Consider the following 17,773-nt stretch of genomic DNA (forward strand, 5'->3'; position numbering starts at 1 on the left):
GCCCCCTCCGCCCGGCCCCGCCTCCCTCTCCACCGGGCCTGCACCTGCCCCCCTGCACACCTTTACTTCCTGCTGCTCTTCAAATTCACTCTCACCCCCATGCCTTTCCTCTCCCTGTCCTCATTGATACTCTCTCAGTCTCTGTCTCTGTCTTCTCTCTCATTTGTTCATTCTATTCATCCATCTATTCATAATGAATAAATGGCCCCTTAATACTCCAGTGTTTATTGAGAAAAACAAGGACAGCCGCCGACATAGCTACAACACAACCATCCAATCCAGGAAATTAACACAGATGCGTTACTGCCAGCTAATGCACAGACCCTGTTTCCCTTTTGCTAATTGCCACAGCAACGCTCTTTATAAGTCCAGGATCTGGTCCAGAATCATGCGTTGCATCTGACGATCATGCCATCCCAGTGCCCAGGTCTTGGCTTCTAAATACTATTCTCAACTGACAGGAACCAGGGCTCCTCGGAGAAACAGCTGACTCCAGGAGCAGGGAAAGTACAAGAAAAGCCTGGAATTCTTCTTGTGCCAGAAAGTAAGGAAGTACTCCACGAATGATGGGGACCGCTTGAAAAGACATAGGAGCCAGCTAGGATGGATGCCCACTGGCCAAAACAGGCACAATTAGAGCCTCACAATGAATATTACAGTAACCAACCGTAACCCTTAGAGTTAAAATAGGGGTGCAGGAGTCTACGGCGATAAAGATGAGTAAGTGGGGGGAAGGGACAGCTCTATTTCACCACAGCAGGCTCCAAGTATCTCCCCACAAACTCACATTAATTAACTTTACATAATTCACATACAATACTCGATATATGTAATTGTATAGAACCTTATATACAGAAACCTGGCAGATACCACCTTAACCAAACGGTCAGTGTCGACATGGCCAGGAATGGGACAAACCAAGGTCATGAGCTTTCTGAAAACAATGCCCTTGGAAGAACACAGTATCACTTCCCTGGGGTCCCTGCCCCCAGAGCACAAATCACATGGAAACATCAGACAAGCCTACACTGAGGGGCAGTCTATGCAGGAAGCGGCCTAGACTCTTCAAAAAGTGCCCTGGGGGCAAGAGGCAAGGAGAATGGGAGATGTTCTCCTTTCAACTGTGTGTCCGTCATCCCGAGAGCCTGTGCTTGTCTTGTGCACGGCCAGTCTCCTCGTACCTACGGCAATGCCTGGCACGCAGCACGTGCTCAGGCAAGTCTGTCGAATAAATTCACTTTGGACATGATGTGGGGCCGCTGATGGGCTCAGCACGGGGCTGGAAAGCTCTCCCTAGGGGGAGACTCGGTATCCACTCAAAGTCTCAACTGGCCTTCCTGGCAGAGCCACGGTGAAGACCAAGGAAGGAGGGGTGGGGGTGGGGTTTGGAAAACAGTGATGCTGGTTTCCTCTGCCAAGTCCCAGCAACCTTCCTTCTTGTGAGTTCACAGACATCCACAGCATCCCGTGGCAGAGATGTCAAAGGGCTCACTCTAGCCCCAATTTTGAAGAAAGAGAAACAGAGAGGTCAAGACGCGTGTCCAAGGTCACACAGCAGAAAGGCTACCGTGGTAAAGTGCTTTAAAAAGGTGTGGGGGAGTGAAGCAACCCCCCCAGGGTAGATTAAATCACGACATCTACAGCGGTCAGGGTGTTATCTTTGATCTGTTTTGGAAGGCACATCCAGACGTATGCATGTGCACACACACCCACACACGCGCACTGACTGGTTGCACAGGGATGGCAGGTGCTGCATCTCAGGAGAAACCGCGGCACAGATGTGGTGGTGACAAGGCCTCTCTGAACATCACAGGGAACGAAGGACGAAGGTGCAGAGAAGCAGAGGAATTAAAAAGAATAATTACCAAATGATCAGGGTGTAAGACACATGGCAAAAGGAAATAATTTCAAGTCCATACCCTGACATGTAGGGGTTGGGGGGAGTCTTGGGGTCACCTGCCCAGCCGAAGTGGCAACCTGAACAGGGGTGCCTGCCGAGATCCCACCTCTGACATGTTGCCATCCAGTTTCTGCTTGTACTCTTTCCATGGATGGGGTGGTCACCCCTAGGTCATTTTTGAGCAGAGCCTGACTATTGGAAACAGCTCCCTTATGCTGAACCAAGCATTTGTGTAAACAAAGTCGTGCTTGTTAAGTACTCACATGTGCTCGACCTTTCGCCATGTGCAGTAGTTATTACCTTATCGACTCTGCCCAAGAACCCTGCAAGATGGGTTGTTATTTCCACTTTCTTCCTAAGGGAACCGAGGCCAGAGAGATCAAATAACTTGCCCATCGGGTCCCACAGCTGGCGAGAGGGCAGGGCCAGAGTCAGAATCCAGGTCTGCTGGCTTCTGAGACCAAGGTACCTTTCAATATACCAACTCCAGTTTCTCCTAGAACCACAGACTGAACCCAACAAGACGGAATGAAATGGGCCAGGAAGAGTTGGTCAACCTGCTTCCTTCTAAACATTTTACATCGATTAATTCAATAATCAAAACAGCTCTTCCGGGGCTTCCCTGGTGGCGCAGTGGTTGAGAAGTCCGCCTGCCGATGCAGGGGATACGGGTTCGTGCCCCGGTCCGGGAGGATCCCACATGCCGCGGAGCGGCTGGGCCCGTGAGCCATGGCCGCTGAGCCTGCACGTCCGGAGCCTGTGCTCCGCAACGGGAGAGGCCACAACAGTGAGAGGCCCACGTATCTCAAAAACAAAAACAAAAAAACCCCCAGCCAGCTCTTCTAGCTAAAGCCATATTAACAGAGATATGAGAGCCAAGACCAGGGAGGTGATAGTACCCAATTGTAACTGTGCATCCATTTGGAAGAAATCTCGCTGATTTCAAGCTTGTCAAGGGGATGACAACTAATACAGAGAGGGCCTGAAAATCCCCGAGGGGCTAGAAGGCCTCTCCCTAAACAGCTCTGCTCTCCTATTTCCTGCAGTCTCATCATGCACTCAACAAACATACAATATTTACCAAAATATTTAAACATGCCAAGTCTCTTCCTAAACACTGTACATACAGTAATTCAATATTTAAAACAGCCCTATTCAGTAACTACTAGTATTTTTTCCCATTTTTAGAGGAGGAAATCAAGGCTCAGGAAAGTTAAGTGACTTGTCTGAGGTTACAGAGAGGTGATAGTCCTGGGATTTGAACAGGGGCAGTGGGGCTCCAGAGCCTTGGCTCTTAACCACTATCTGTGTTTAGACCCCAGAGTTCTCAAAGTTTTGGAGGTCCCTGACCCATCTGAACCTCTGATGCAAACTCCAAGCTCTGTTTCCAGAAAAGTGCACACATTTAACTTTGCATTCCGTCTTAGTGGTTCAGACACAGCAGCTACTTGAGCTTACTGAAGCCCAAGTAAGGACTCCAGGTCAAAGCCCCACCCGCCCCCCAGGCAATGAGCGGTTTTTGAGGGTCTTTGAATAGGGTCGTGGCAAGGTTTTTCCAAGACCCAGTCTGGGGCTGGGGAGAACGCTGAAACGAGGGGGAGCCGGCAGGGTGGGGGGCAGTTAGCAGTTGCTACAAACGCGAGTCTCTTCTCTGTGCTGAAACCAGAGTCATTTTCAAATTGGAAACCAGGCCACGATCTGTCTGTTCACTTCACTGGCCTCTGGCCTCTGGTGAAAGATGTCTTCACCCCGGGGTCGGGGTTGGGGAGGGAGCACAGAGCCCCAGGGGTCCACAGCCCATCCAAGAGCAGCATCTCTGAGTCAGAATCAAATCCAAGCCCCGGAATGAAAGCAGCCAATCGAAAAGGCTACATGCTGCTTGATTCCCTTTATGTAACATTCTTGAAATGATCAGACTATGGAAATGGTGAATAGATTCGTGGTCGCCCGCATGGGTGTTGGGGGGGCAGCAGGGAGGGAGGGAGGTACGGCTATAAAAGGGCAACACGGGGATCTCCTTGTGATGATAGGACTGTTCTGTATCTCACTGCAGTGGTGGAGACAAAAACTGTACACGTGATACAGTTAAATTAATAAGAAGCAAGCTAACAAAACGAATAAAAATAACATGTGCGTGCGTGTGCAAACACACACGCAAACGAGTACCAGTAAAACGGAGGCAATCTGAGGAAGATCGGTGGTTTCTATCAATGTCAATATCTTGGTTGTGATACCGAACTATAGTTTTGTAAGATGTTACCCTTGGGGGAAACAGAGTAGAGGGGATCTCTCTGTATTATTTCTTACAACTGCGTGGATTAATCCTTACAACAATTACCATAAAATAAGAAGTTTAAGAAAATGCAAAAAAAAAACCCAACCCAAACCACCCCAGCCCCTCTGATGATCTGGCCCCCGGAGACCCCACTACCATCCCCTCCTATTCCCTCCCTCCCCCACGAGCCTTCTGTCCCACTGGCCTTCTGACACACCCCTGTCCCTTTCCTCCCTCGCACCCTTTACACCCGGAAACACCATCCAGCGAGGGCACCCTCTGTTACTTCTCATCACAGCACCCTGTTTATTTCTGTCATACACTTATCACCATCTCAAATCATATCTCTGAGGTTATATAGGTGAATGTTTATTTTATTTCAGTAGGTAGATGGCAAAGATAGAAAGATTTGACTGCAGAAATGTTTTGAACTTCCCCAGATCAAAACACACCGTAAAGAAAAAAAGCAAGCAAGCAAAAGATTAGCAAAAAGTGGCAATCTACATTACAGAAAGTGAAGGGCCTTAACATATCAAGTGGTCTTACAAATCAGTACGACAAACATTCCTTTAAGTAAAATAGCCATGGTCATTGTTTTGTCCCCTGTGCCTAAGCAGTGCCTGACAGGTACACAGTATGTGCTCATGAAACATCTATTAAATCAATGATTGGTTAAAATTCAACAACAATGAATACAATAATCTGTTTTTAAACATGGAGTACGTACCAAGCCTTTGCCCCTAATAACTGTCATTCATATACAGTACTTATTACGTGCCAGGCATGGTTCTAAGTGCTTATAATATATTAAGCATTTAGTTCTCACAACTTTATGAAGTAGATGCCATTAAAATCCCCATTTTAGGGCTTCCCTGGTGGAGCAGTGGTTAAGAATCCGCCTGCCAGGGCTTCCCTGGTGGCGCAGTGGTTGAGAGTCCGCCTGCCGACGCAGGGGACACGGGTTCGTGCCCCGGTTCGGGAAGATCCCACATGCCGCGGAGCGGCTGCGCCCGTGAGCCATGGCCGCTGGGCCTGCGCGTCCGGAGCCTGTGCTCCGCAACGGGAGAGGCCACAACAGTGAGAGGCCCGCATACCAAAAAAAAAAAAAAAAAAAAAAAAAAAAAATCCTCATTTTAATGATGAGGAGACGAAGGCACGGAGAGGCCAGAGCACTCGCTTGTGGTCACAGAGCCGGGATTTGAACCCAGGCAATCTCACTCCAGAATCCACGCACACAGAATCCACGCACCACTGCCTCTCAGAATGGCAGCCCTGGCATGTGGTGTTATTAGTCCGATTGGCCAAAGAGGAAACTTGAGGCCTACAGAGGGCAAGTGACAAAGCCAAGTTCATGGAGTTAGGAAGCAGCAGAGTGGGTGAAAGCCTGACCAAGAAAAGAGCAGAAGCAGACAGAGTGGGAAAACACTCCTGCTGACCGGGAAACACACTTAACTCACTCTTTTTATTTGGGGGGAGACGAGTGGCGAGTCTTGAAATGTCAGAAGCCAGCAGCAGCACAGAAGCGACCCAGCGGGGCTCTTCCTAAAGCCAGTGCGGTGTGCAGGCCTCCGGGTCCTCTCCCCTCTCTTGGCTGCAAACCGACGGGGAGGGGGTGGGAGGCTGGATCAGCAGACAGGATGCAGCCGGTCCTGTGACAAGAGGCATGTGGATAGGAAGCCTGGGACAGCAGGCACTGTGGGTGACCTCCCTCCGGAGCCGCCGACCCCTGAAACTCCACAATCTTACGCTGGCCTGAAGCGTCTGCTGAGCTCGTCTGGCAGGGGGGGTAGGGATACACTTCTCCGCGGGTCAGCAGCCTTCCCAGAACTGCTGTCCACCTAGGGTTCCCAGAAGCGAAAGCCACGTCACCAGCCCCACCCAGGATAGTGAGGAAGTCCGGCCAGGGCCCCAAAATGGCCTGGGCTCTGCCTGCCTGCCCCACCCCCAGCCCAGAGAGTGGAGGGGAGGGGCGGCAGCAGGCTCCTTCTGCTGCTGGCAGCAGCAAGAACCAGACACCTCGGCCAAAGAGCCCACCAGGCTCCCCCCGTGCCCACTGTGTGCTTCGGGTCCTCACCCCCTCGCTTGGGCCCCATGTATTCTTGCTGCAGGTGTTTTCTCAGCACCTCCTGTGTGCCAGCTACTACAGATGTGAAAAAGGCCATTCAGTCGTGCCTTTTTTCCTTCTTTCCCTTAACAAATATTTGAGCGAGGAGAGAAGCTACTGGAGGATGGGCCCATTTCCCATCCTACGAGACAGGCCCTTGGCTGCAGTGAGGGGTAGGGGTCATAGGGGATGAGAGCAATGCAGTCAGACGGGCCGGAAGACAACACTGTCTACCAGGGGTGGAAGCGATTCAGACTTCTTCCTCAGGGCGGTAGGGAGCCACTGAAGGCTATTGGGCAGGAGAGGAGCTGCTTTCCAGAAAGCCCACTCTGACCTGCGTGTGGAGAACGAGTGCAGGAGTAGCTGACAGAAGAGGCGGTGCCGCTCGAGCTGCAGAAGAGAAGCCAGGCTCTAGCTCTGTTTGGGAGGTAGACGTGGCAGAACTTGGTGATGACCGGTGGCTGGGAGCTGGGAGCAGGGAGGTGGCCTTGGGCTGGCGCACGGGCGGAAGGACAGTGGCGGGTGCCGCGAAGAGGCGTGGTCTTGCTGCGGAAGACCATGCACTTCACCATACTGTGGACCTGGTGAGTCCAAGTAGGCGATGGGCCCCAAGAGGCATCCAGGAGGCAGTACGTCCTAGCGGCCTGGAGCTCAGAAGGAAGGCTCACGCTAGAGACCGGTTTGCAGGTCATCAGCTGTGGCTGAAGCCCACGGGAGCTTGCAGAGTGAGAGACACAGCCTTGTCTGAGAGGGGAGGGAGGGGGCTGGAGACCGTGAACCTCCTTCGTGGGATTCGGCCAGGCCAGAGCCCCAAGGGGGTGTACCATCTCCGGGACAGGCTGGCATCCTGTGCTAACAGCCACCTTATGGCAATGTGGACGCTCACGTTGGCTGCGGACACATTAAGTCCAAATGTCCATGGGAGGGGCAGCCGGGTGACTCCATCTAGGATCCTGGAAGCCACGCCCATCCTCAGAAGGTACCAGTGCCCCCAGGGAGGAGGCTGCGCCTGAGGACCTGAGTGCAGACGTCACCTGCTCAGGACCAGCGGCCACAGCCTCCATCACTCTGCAGGCCCTTCTTCTGCTTTACTTCTCTTCCTGGCACTTACTCCTCACTGCCTGTCACACACGCATGTGTCCTGTGCACAGTCCAAACCCCCAGAGAACACCAGCTCCTACAGGCTGTGCCCACCCTGTTCACTGCTATAGCCCTACAGCCTAGCACAGTGCCTGGCACACAGTAGCGGGGCGGGGGTGGTCCATAGATATTTGCTGAATGGAAGAATAAATGCACGCACTCCCCCTGGCTGTGTGCAGTGCGGCCTGGCCAGCCATCCCTGATGGAGGCAGGGATACAGCTCCCAGAGCTGGCATTTTCTGCCTCTTACTGCTGGATAAACACTGACCAATTCTGGCTCAGAGTCTCCTTATATACCCCAGGGCAGGCACCACACCGATCTTGGCCACCCCAAGAGGGGAGGGGGGAGCTGATCTCCAGAGAGCTGGTAATTGGGGCGTTACCCTGATTACTGCTCATTGCCCTGATACACAGATACAAGATGTCTCGGCCCCAAGATGCTGATTAGAGTTTGGCTGTCTTAGTGACAGTCACGGCTCCCAGTTCGCCTTCTTACTGAGGTCACCAGAAGTCACCATGATTGCCCCCAATTCCTTGAGCCTTTAGAGACCATGCCCTGGGCCCTTCTGCCCATAGGTTCCACCCTTCCCCAACTGAGGAACATGGAAGGTGCAATTATTATCATTCCCTTTGTAGACATGGGGAAACTGAGGCCCAGAGGGGTCCAGGAACCTGCCTAAGGATGCACAGCTAGTAAGAGGTGGGCCTGGGAATTGAACCCAGATCTTTTGGTTCTGGAGTCACAGTACAGCACCTGGCATGGAGGAAGCCGCCGTAAATTCACTCCTTTTATACACCTCTCTGTTTGCTCCTCCCAGCAAGCCCCGTGTGGAAGATGTGGTTAAACATTACCTGCACAGAGGAGGAAACTGATGCTCAGGGGAATTCAGAAATAGTCCCAAGGTAACGAGGCAGGAAGTGATGAACTAGAACTTGGCCTCCACCACCGACCACTGTTTGCCCAGTCCTCACAAGGAGCGTGTCTCAACAGGGACCAGGACTTTTGTCCCTGGGCAAACACAAAGCAGTCAGCACAGGTAAGAGCTCCCTGTTCATGGTCTGTCTGCAGACAGGCGGGGGTTGGGATGGGGCTGTCCCTCGAGTTCTTTCTGTTGTCTCATCCTTTATCATTCTTGGCACAGTCAGGGACACACAGATGTGTGGGGACACCCACATGGGCAGGGACCCCAGAGCATCTAAGATGCGGAAGCATAACTCTGAGCCTGAGCGCGTGGACTCTGCACTGACTGGCTGGGAGACCTTGGCACACTGTGGTCCTCTCAGAGCCTCGGTCTCCTCATCTGTGAAATGAGAGCTGAACCACTTGCCTCCTGGGGCGGTTGAGGGGAGGCAGAGACCATGGCTGGCATAGCTGGGTAGAAGAGCCTTAGGGCAGTGCTGATGGAGCAGGCAGCAAAAGCTCGTCTCCAAACGCCAAGTACAGACCCTGAGTACATGACAGCTGCCATGACAGCACAGAAGGGTCTCAGAGTACAAGCTGAGTATAGGAAGCTGGGCTTGAAAGGGCAATACTCATTCCATTTATATGAAGTCCAAAAGGACACAAACCAGTCTTGGGGTTAGTAGTCAGGAAAGTGTCCTGGGGAAGGTGGGGCGGGAGAGAATCTTCTGGGGGGCGAGTCATGCTTCGTTTCCTGATCAGGTTATACACGCTTGTGTTTACTTTGTGAAGCCGGGCACTTGTCTGCATGCACATTGCAATAAAAAGAAAAAGAAAAATACGATGGGTGAGAGGGAAGGGAATAGAGCAGAGGGTGCACGAGGCTACTGGGGTTTGTCATCGAAGGTCTCAGAACAGCCAGTTCTCAGAGCTGGTGGATCCCCAAAGACCCCGGAGTCCAAGTCAGCTAACACTTCAAGTTCCCCTAGGCCTTTGCCACGGGGCCATCAACCCTCTAGTTGCCTGCTTCCAGCAATGGGGCGCTCACTCCCTCCGGGGGCAGTTCCCAGCTCCCAGCCACCTCTCACGACCAAGGAGGGTCATCTCCCCCAGCGTCAACCAAATATCTAAGAGAACACAGATGCCTGACCTCAGTGAGTAGAGAGACGGCAGGTGGCGAGCACATGTCCAGTCCTAACAGGCACCCGCCACTCTGCTTTGCACCATGTAAATGAAGACCTAGGGGTCACTAGGGTGCTCGATTTTTCACAAGAAGCTAGAAACCCAGATTTGTATGTATATTACCCTGGTTTTTAAATGCTCAATTTTTAAAAACCACGCCCCACATTTGTGGTCCCTCTGTGGCTTACAGCCACCAGGTGATGTCCTCCTGGGTGAGTGGGTGTCCTGAGACACCAGAAGACCCCCAATGAGAGGAAAGAAGCAACAGGTGAAACCCCTCCCCCGCACCTTCCCTAAGCTCTGGCACCCCCAAACGTTCCTTCCTTCTGTCCCCGTGGGATACGGTTGTTATGGTGATGAAAGGGAGCAAGGCTGGAGACACGCCATCACCGCCTGCCCTCCTGTGGCTGGGCAGTATCATTTGTCAGTGAGGAGTTCCAAAATTTTGCAAAAGCCCCATTGCTTTCCTCCTCAGGGGGTGCGGACGAGGGGATCAAAGAGCAGCCCTGCCCCACCCTCCCCATATGAGCCACAGACTCCCCACTTCCCTTGGGCTGTTTCCTCTGCCTCTCGGTGCCCTCCTCCTACGCCGCCCTCTCAGGGTGTTCCTGATCAAACGCTACTCTTTCCTCCCCCCACCTCCCAGCTCTGCCTGTCCCTCTGTCCAAACATCAGTTCCATTCTCATAAAGAGTGAGCCGTGCACATCATTTTGCTCCATTTCCAGACTGAAAGTCCTCCAGGCCAGGGACTGTGTCTCATGCACGTCTCCTTGTGAACGCAGAGGCAGCCAACCAATGATGGCGAAACTGAAGTCGTTGGCTCCCTCATTGTGGATGTGTTCCTTCCTCCAGGCCTTTGTACATGCCATTCTCGCTACCTAGAATGCTGGCCAGTGTTTACACCCAACAACTAATATGAGTACAGGGATGTTTACAATGCCTTTCATATTCACTATGTGTTGTTATTTTCACAAAAACCCTAGAGAGGGGCAAAGCGAGTCATATCCCCATGTTACGGTTTAGGAAATTGAGGCCCAAAGAGGGAAAATGACTTGCCCAAGATCACTGAGCAAGTGGGTTGCAGAGCTGAGACTAAAATGCAAGTTTCTTTTTTTGTTTTTTTTTTTTTAAACTCATGCGGCTACCAGACTGGGGTCAAAGAAAAGTCCTTCGACGTTAGAGGGGAAGAAAAGAAAATAAAGAATTGGAAAATTAGTCAGGAAAAATGCAAATAAAGATAACAGGTATACGAATATTAATACTGAATAAAATGGAATTTAAGGCATCAAAGTATTAAAAGAAAGGTAGCTGTTTTATACTGATAAAAGGAGTAGCTCACCAAGAAGGTATAAAAATCATGAACCGGGCTTCCCTGGTGGCGCAGTGGTTGAGAGTCTGCCTGCACATGAACCCTCTTCTATTCGTATTGTTTATAAGCACCTAACAACATACCTACAAAAACGAAGCAAAAAACTGAGAGAAGGCCAGAGAAAAATGAACAGATCCTCTATCATAGTGGGAGATATATCAGGTAGAGAAAACTACATAAAAACAGAGAAAATATAAATGATATAATTAGTAAGCGTGAACAAAATATATTTCTAGAACTTTAACCCAACAAAAACACACATCCTTTCAAATACAAGAGGAACAAACAGAAAAAAAATGGACCAGAAAATCCTACAAAGACGATCTCGACAAATTCTCCATCACTGATATCACAGAATCTATGAATATTGACCATTATGCAATACATTCAGAAATCAACAATCAAAAAATAACTTAAAAAATTCCATCTACCTTAAAAAAATTATAACGCACATAACACTTTTAATCAAAAGGGAAATTATAAACTATAATAGCTAGCGGTGAATGACACTGTGTAACAAGACCTGTGGAATGAAGCCATAGCAGTACTCAGAGAAAAAATTATAGCCTGCAGTTGATTTACTAGAAAACAAGAAAGACTGAGAATGACTGTTAGCCTCAAACAAGGAACCTCAGAATGGAAGAAACCTTAATTGACAGCAGCTCGTGTAGACGAGAGAACTGGAGGGTTTAGCTGACAAGTTCAACACCAGCCCCAACTGGGGTGTGGCCACTACAAAGTATGATTGCAGGTGGTATCAACAGAGGTATGGGCTCCAGATCCAAGGAGGTGACAGTCTCCCTCCTCTCTGACTGGGCAGGCTTTGGGGGAGGCAATGGTTTCTATGTGGGACTCTGACCAATTGGATCATGCCCAAAGCCAGACTGAAGAGGAAGAATGACTGAATGAATTATGGCTGTGTCATCTGAATAAGAGAATCACTGCGCTGGGATGGAAGAGGATGCTTACTACCTCCAAGGGGTAGAACCAAAGCCAGGAAGCAGAAGTTCCTGGAAAGCTAATTTGGCTAAATCCCAGGAAAGATATTATCCCAGTTAGAGCTGTCCAACAGTAGAATCTCGTTTCTAGAAGGCCTACTCCCCATAAGCAAGACTGTTGGGAAGCTGAGGGCCTGCGGGCTTGGAGGGCTGCCCCCGCAGAGATCTGGCGTCCCTCCTCTCTGGAGAAGTTCCTCTTAAAAAGACAAAACACTCTCTTGGCTGCTTCAGGAAACCCTCAGGCCTTCCGCAGTTCACCAAAACAGCTCTCGGTGACTGTGCTCCCTTATTTCTAACCTAGAAACCTACTTCTTTTAAACTCTGCTCCTCGGGCTGGATGGCTCAGAATAGTAGTTAAATGTACAGGCTTCCAGCCCTGGATTTGAATCCAGATTCTGCCCCTTCCAAGTTGTATCACCGAGTCAGTCTCTTCCCTGAGCCTCAGTTTCCTCCCCAGGGAACTGGGGAGGCACCCACGCATCTACCTGCCTCCACGACCCTCAGCTCCACCACGCCCCCTCTGCTTTAGGGTGTCTGCCATGCTGGGAAGATGCTCATCGGTAAAATAATCTGTAAAATGATCTGGGCAATGATCGGATCACCTGTGACGTCGGTCCTGGCCTGACCACGTGCACAGGGCTGCTGGGCAGATCGATGGGAGGTGAGCAGCTCCTACCTCGTAGAGTTACTGTACAAGTTGAGTGAGACAATGCAGGCCTCTGGCTGCTTTGGCCTGCCTGACCTCTCTCCCCAGGCCTCTTCGATTTGCTTCAACTCCAGCCAACCACATCAGCTTCCTTGCTGTGAGTCAAACACGCCTCAGGGCCTTTGCACTTGCTGTTCCTTCTGCTGGGATCACTCTTTCCCCAGATATCCACGTGTCTATGTCAAGTCTTAGCTCAAAAGTCACCTCCAGGGCTTCCCTGGTGGTGCAGTAGTTGAGAGTCCGCCTGCTGATGCAGGGGACATGGGTTCGTGCCCCGGTCCGGGAAGATCCCACATGCCGCCGAGCGGCTGGGCCCGTGAGCCATGGCCACTGAGCCTGCGTGTCCGGAGCCTGTGCTCCACAACGGGAGAGGCCACAACAGTGAGAGGCCCGCGTACCGCAAAAAAAAGTCACCTCCACCACTAGACGGTCAGCTCCACGAGGGCCCTTGTTGCTGCATCAGTCACTGCTGTGTCCCCAGCCCCAGCACGCTTGCTGAGTTGAGTATAAGCAGCGAGCCCCATGCTGGCACTCAAGACATGTGCGTGCCTGTCACTTTCAGCCTTGCAAACTGGCTCTGCAGGCCGGAGGCTGTTAGTCCCTTCACAGTCCTGTTGCTTAGAACACCTCCTCCCTCTCAGGAAAGCTGCTCCACCAAACCCTCGAGGGCCAAGCTTCTCCTCCCCTCACCCGGACACACCTCCTCCCTCTCTCTCTGGAGGGAAGCGGAGGGGGGACTCAGATGCCAGCCCAGATGGTGAGCATCCCCAGACAGTCGCAGCTCCCAGGCCTGCTTTGGCGAAGACTTGGATTTCTTAAGTGACGTCGAGAAGATGAGGAGTCCCAAGGGGGCCCCAAGAATGAAAATGAGTCAGTCGGAGGCAAACCCGAAACCTCAGAGGCATCACCACTTCTTGGAAAGGTGAAGATGTGTGCATTTAGACAGAACTGTGCACGCAGAGCAGGGGCAAGCAGCAGGCCCGGAAATGGGGCCGGTCGGGCGGACGAGACCTTTTCTAGCATCCTCTCTGGTTCCCTCCACCTGGCCCGCTCCTCCAGGGTCTCTGCCCCTTGTCCTTCTAAATGTCCCTCCTCAGAGAGGCTCCCCCGACTCCACCCCCACACTGCTTCCAAGCACTGTCACTATGTGACACGATACCGTAGGTGCCTGTCATCCTGTGCGAGATCCTGGGGGCCAGGTGTGTCTCCGAGTTCAGAATTACTCAGATTAGAGAAAGGTCATCTTGTATAAAATACCACCCATCAAAACTACCCCCGCCCCCCATGGGGCCCGAGGAGCACACCGTGATCAATCACACGGACATCTCTGCAGCAAGACACACGAGCCTTCACGCCAAGGGGAATAAATAAAGCCTCAAAGAGCCTTGCGGTTAGTTCATGTCGGGTCTTGCTTCCACTTGAGTGATGAGAATGCTTCCGGTTTTCAGAGCTTGTGGATTTCCAATGTTAGATAAGGAGCATAGATCTGTGTATGTTTGTTTGTGTACTGCCTGTTTTCAGAACTAGAAGTCGAACTCCAGGAGAGCAAGGACTTTGTCCAGTGCTCTACCAGTAGCACCTGGCACCTTGCCTGGCACACAAGTACCCAATAAATATCCGAAGAAGAAATGAATGAGGAAGCCAGGCGCTGGATGTGAAGAAGTGACTCTGTCCTAATCGGGGAGAAAAGTAGCAATCACGGAGCTGTGGGCAAGGTATCTCCAAAAACCATCTCACGAATACCGCCCCCTCCCCCTCCAAACACCCATTTTACTGACAAGCAAACTGAGGCTCAGAGAGGTTAAGCAACGTCCTCCAGATCCCACAGACAGGAAGAACAGCAAGCTCACATTTGAACCTGGGGCCCCTGTCTTCAAGCCTGTGACCTTCTCTCTGCCTCAGGGTCAGAGAAGCAGAATGACTTGGCTGGAAGCAAAGCAACAGGGGTTACGGCCCATCAGATGCAGGGTCCCCCGGTCTCTCTAGGTCTCTCAGCCTCCACTGGGGTTCTCCCATCCACATTCTTGCAAGGGCAAATTCGTACAACATCTAGGCAAGCGTCGGCCTCTCTTCAAGCTGAGCCAAGGGAAATCTGGTCAAACAAGACTGGTATGTCTCCACGGTCCCGAGGAATGCTCCAAAAGATGTCCCTCTTGGCCACCCCAGCAAAGTGGCACAGTGGGAAAGGACAGAGGTTGGGAAGGAAAGCAGGTTTGAATCCCTCCATCTGTCACTCTTAGATGTGCTCTTAGATGTACGACCTTAGGCAAGGCCGCCACACACATGTCTGAGTCTTGGTTTCCTCACCTGCAAAATGGGCAGATTAAATGCCATCCAATGGGGTTCATTTATTTACTTAACAAATATATAGTGCTTACTTCACACTGGGCGCTGTTCTGTATGCTTGACACTTATGAATTCAGTTCATCATCACTACAAATGGTATAAAGTAGACACTATAATTTCACAGATGGGGAAACTGAAGTCTTGAGAACTTGGCTCCATGAGAAGTGGCAAAGCCAGCATTTGAACCTGTGCGATCTGGCTCCGGAGTCCATGCTCTTAACCTCCAAGCTATATATTTCTTGACAGCTAACAACAGACATGGATTCTGACTGTGGATGTGTTGTGTTGGAAATTGTGCTAAGGAGCTTATAAAACATGATGTCATTAGCACTCATAGAAGCTCAATTTTACAAATGTGAGGAAACGAAGCACCCAGGGGGCCTCTGTCCCTGCCCCACTCCCAGGTGCCATCAAGGGCAGTGGACATTTGATCCCAAACTCTCTCCTCCATCCGGCGGGTAGGGATGGGGGGTAGGGGGATAGAGAGAAGGGGGTCCAGGAAAGGGTCTCTCTTCTCATTTCCTTGATACTTCATTTCAACTCCTCTTCTGCATCTGAACAGCAGGAAATTGTGAATGCCTTCGGGGACAGCATTCCTGTCCCTCCCTCGGCTTTCTGCAACCCTGGGCTTTGCTGTACAAAACACATCAGTTACTCAGTCACTGCCCAGAATTTGGATATCCTCAGGTCATCCCAGACCTGCTGGTAACTGGGTGTGCTGTAACCAGTGTGACTGGTTAGTGGTTTTCCCTCCCTGCGGCCTTCCCCCAGCCTCCCTCTAGATTTAGCTCCAGAGGTCCGCGGTGGGGCCCAGGAATCTGTATCGTGATTCTTATGGTTCAGGCAAAGGTAAAATACACTGGCCTACACTCCTCGGCATGGCATTCAAGGCCTTTCACAACACTCCCCACCTTTCCATCCAGCACTGGCTTTTCCCCCGCTCCCTGAACGACCTCCTAGCCTTTATCCATGCTGTTCCCAATGTTCAGCATGCTGTTCCCTCTCATTCTGCACCTACCAAGCTCCTCTCCTCCTCTCCCAGGGCTGGCTCAGAGGTCCCTGCTCCATGAAGTCCGTCCCATTGACCCATGAAGGTTGATCAACCCCTACCTGTGCTTCCTCCCTTCCTCATAGCTCTCCCCAACCGCCCCCCCGAGAGGGAGCTCCTTGAGGGCAAACACCAGTGCCCTGAACAGCACTCAAGCAGTGCCCAGAGAGTGCTAATGAGTGAGTGAATGGCTGGGGTGGGTCACCTCCCTTTCTATACCTCAGCATCCTCGTCTGTACTCATGGTGGGGCTGAGTTTAAGTGGCCTTTGTAGGACTCTGGAAACCCCTGACTGTGGGGGACACCTGGACAAAAGGAAACCCGAGCCTCAGTTTTCCCACTGGACTTAAGGATTTTAATAAAGGCACTGTTGTCCCAGCAAATGCCTGGTGATCCTAAAAGGCCACCCATAGGGGAGGAGTTGCAGGGGGGCGGGGGTCATTCCTCGCCACAGAGGGCAAAGGCTGGGATTCAAGCAGGGTAAGTGCTGGCCTGGGGGTGATGTGTGAATCCCAGCAGCAGGCACCAAGTTTGCCGGTCCCCAGACTGTCCTGATTATAAGAAACATAGATTTTGTTCAAGAGAAGAAGAAGAAGGAGAAGGAGAGGAAGGAGAAGAAGAATCTAGATTCCTGGGTTTACTGAATCTGAATCTCACCAAAAAGAGCCTGGGAAGCTGTGCCTTAAGCGAATCCCCTGGAGAATGTGTTTATGGGGTAGTTTGACCAATGTTGACATGTGGAGGGCAGTGGGCTCTGGTGCCAGAATGAGTGCATTGGAATCCTGCTCTGCACTTCTTTTGTGGGCATCACCTTGGGCAAGTCATTTAAGCTGCCTGTGCCTCAGCAGTTCTCATCTGCAAAATGGCCACAATAAACACAAAGCACCGACCACAAAGGTTATTTTGAACTTTAACTCAGAATACTTTCAGTGCTCAGGGCAGGCCCGTACAACAGAAGTCCCAGCAAATGATCGCTATTATTGGGCCCATCCAATATTCAAATAAGGACAGCAGAGGTCGAAAGGGCCTTGTTTCACCAGATTCCTCTATCCAAATCCTCACCGACTTCCTGTGCGCGGGGTTGGGGGTGACTGCCCAGAGAAGACGGGGGAGGTTGGTGGCCCAAGACCTGCCTCCCCCCACGCTCACGACGTTCCCAAACCCCTTCAAGAGGCCGCCCCTCTGACGTGCCGGGGACGGGGCGAGTTTGGGGCGTGCGGGTGTCTGAGCGTCAGCACTAACCTCCCCAGCCCCGCTTCAGGTGCGCTGGGCGGAACGCACGGAGGCTCCGCTGCCCCTCGCGCGAAGAGGAGCCGGCAGGTGAGCAATCCCCACCGGGGATCGGGAAATCCCGGGGTCCCCGCCACCTGGCGTCCCGCCGGCGGCCCAGCGCTCTGTGGACCGCCGCCGCGTGCCCGGGCCGATCCCCCAGCCTCCCACCCGTGCGCGGGCCCCGGGTCCTACCTGCGCGTTCCTGGTCCAGTCGCCGCTCCAGCGGCGGAGCAGGAAGTGGGAGACACCCCGGGCGGCAGTCCCAGCCTTGGCTGCGCCGGGCGGGGCTTTCCTAGGCCCCCTGCCAAGCCCGCCCAGCTTCCTGCGCCCCGCCCCGCTCCCCGCCCATTGGCCTGCGCCGCCCCGCCCCGCCCCGCTCACCCAGCGCTCCCCGGGGCGCCCTCCCGGCAGGGGCGCCGACGGTCACAGCTGAGTCCCTGTCCCGGTCCCCCGCGTCCCCGCAGTCCGAGGGGCTGCCGATCTCTCCCGGAGGCGATCCCAGCGCCCGGGCCCCAAGGCCCCTGCAGGTCAC

General features: G+C 52.3%; 1 protein-coding gene across 13 annotated transcripts in view; it reads right to left on the bottom strand.

The window, feature by feature from the left end:
* IL4R (interleukin 4 receptor) overlaps positions 1 to 17,554 on the bottom strand; it is a 40,366-nt gene extending 22,812 nt beyond the window's left edge. For 2 of the 13 annotated variants that reach the window (XM_024744471.1, XM_024744472.1), the window contains exon 1: positions 5,633 to 6,822. The gene's annotated coding sequence lies outside the window, so the exon portion shown is untranslated. Of the gene's footprint in view, positions 1 to 5,632; positions 6,824 to 12,546; positions 14,884 to 17,433 lie in introns of those variants that run through there. The other 11 variants (XM_024744474.1, XM_024744468.1, XM_024744473.1 and 8 more) reach the window with 9 other exon arrangements.
* Between the last annotated feature and the right edge of the window lie 219 nt (positions 17,555 to 17,773).

Source organism: Neophocaena asiaeorientalis, unplaced genomic scaffold (genome assembly GCF_003031525.2).
Source record: "Neophocaena asiaeorientalis asiaeorientalis breed wild unplaced genomic scaffold, Neophocaena_asiaeorientalis_V1.1 scaffold91, whole genome shotgun sequence".
Classification (NCBI taxonomy): Eukaryota; Metazoa; Chordata; class Mammalia; order Artiodactyla; family Phocoenidae; genus Neophocaena; species Neophocaena asiaeorientalis.